Source organism: Cebus imitator, unplaced genomic scaffold, assembly GCF_001604975.1.
Source record: "Cebus imitator isolate Cc_AM_T3 unplaced genomic scaffold, Cebus_imitator-1.0 Scaffold1080, whole genome shotgun sequence".
Taxonomy (NCBI): domain Eukaryota; kingdom Metazoa; phylum Chordata; class Mammalia; order Primates; family Cebidae; genus Cebus; species Cebus imitator.
Genome location: NW_016108395.1, coordinates 47,609 through 49,217, shown reverse-complemented (window position 1 = coordinate 49,217; position 1,609 = coordinate 47,609).

Below are 1,609 nucleotides of genomic sequence, written 5' to 3'. Positions count from 1 at the left end.
CACCGTCCCTTTCCTTGGCTCCTGGCCCCCACGAGCCACTTTCTGTCTGTAAATTGGTCTGTTCTGGACGTTCTGAATCAGTGTACCCTCTGCCATGGCGGTTGGTGTCTGGCTTTCCCCTCAGTGCATGCTGTTCTTGAGCTTCATCCGGTTGCAGCATGGGTCAGGACAGAGGTCTGTTTGTGGGCAGTTTTCAGTGTCACAAAATGCATGTCCTGCCTGGGGTGAAACAGCCTTACCCTGCAAGCGATCCTGGGTGGGAGGCGGCACTGGTGGTGGCCTCACACGTGTACTGAACCCAATGCCCTCCAGCCCTCAGAGGTGGAGACAAAGCCCCTTCCCTGCTCACCAAATGGACTCTGACCAGTGCTTGCTCTTGGTTGCCACCCTGTGATGTCCAGCAGCAGGACTTGGTCTGGCTGAGCTAACCCTGCTTCTCTTCCTCTGCAGGCCTCCTCGCTGGGAAGGCAGAGCCCTCGCGTGGCCTCCTGCCTTGCACACAGCCTGTGCCCTGGGAGCCTGGCTTGCAGACAACAGCAGGTACTTTCCTCCCCCACCCAGGTCTGCCAAGGCCTTTGTGGCTGTGAGAGATGGAATGCCCACTGGGCCTGACTGAGCTGTGGCCAGCACACTAGAATCCAGAGGCCAGGGTGTTCCAGCTCCCACTCGCCCAGATAGAGCTGTAGGGAGCATGATCAGGACTCCGTCTTTCTGTTCTCTAGCAGAGGCAGGGAGCCCAAGTCACCCAAGACTGCTCTCAGAGCCCAGACCCCCAGGAGAGGACCCCGGCACAGGCCTGCATCAAGCTGAGGGCCACCTGATCTTGCCAGGGTGCTGGGAAAGGGAGGGGGTGTTGCTGAGGGATGCAGGCTGGAGAAGGTGGAGCAGGTAAGACAGGCAGACCCTGGTTCCCTGCACTTCCCTGTGCCGATGCTGCTTGCCTGAGGGGTATCGAGGTCCCAGGCCACCTGCTGGCCACCTGTGCTGGGCCCACAGGGCCGAGTGTGGGTGAGCAAGTGTCTCGGTGATTGCTCCTTCTTCCCCTTGCTGCGCTCCCATGGGCCAGGTGTAGGGCTGCATGTCTTCATGGCGTAAAACTCGTCCACACCCCAGTCTCCAAAGAAGGCATTGCTGTCCCTATTTTCCCTACATGGCTCCTCCAGGGATGCCGTGGTCACTGAAGGTCCAGGAGCACCCAGGCAGCTCCAGGTCATTCCCTCACTCTAGCGAGGCACCTGCCACCAGGGGTCTTCCACATCCCGCAGCTGCCTGGTCTGTGTGTTGTGCGCCCCTGTGTTTCCAGCCATATAGGCTCTGTGGCTGCCCTCCTAGAGGCTTCCTGCACTGGACCTCTGGCCCTCAGAACCCCAGACTTGGACTATACTGCTCCCTGTCTGGATTGATTGAACCCTGGTTATTTCCTTTTGTTTGTTTTAAAGTCTGACTAATTGGAGACTAAAGGTAAAGAAAAATGATGACACACCCCAGTTCTTTCTGGAAAACCCTGGGCCTGATGACAGCTGCCGTCTGTTGGGCCATGTGTGTCACAAGGCGGCTTCATGTGGCCCTGCAGGTGGAGCTTGAGGGCCTGGCATTGTCCAGGTCCCAC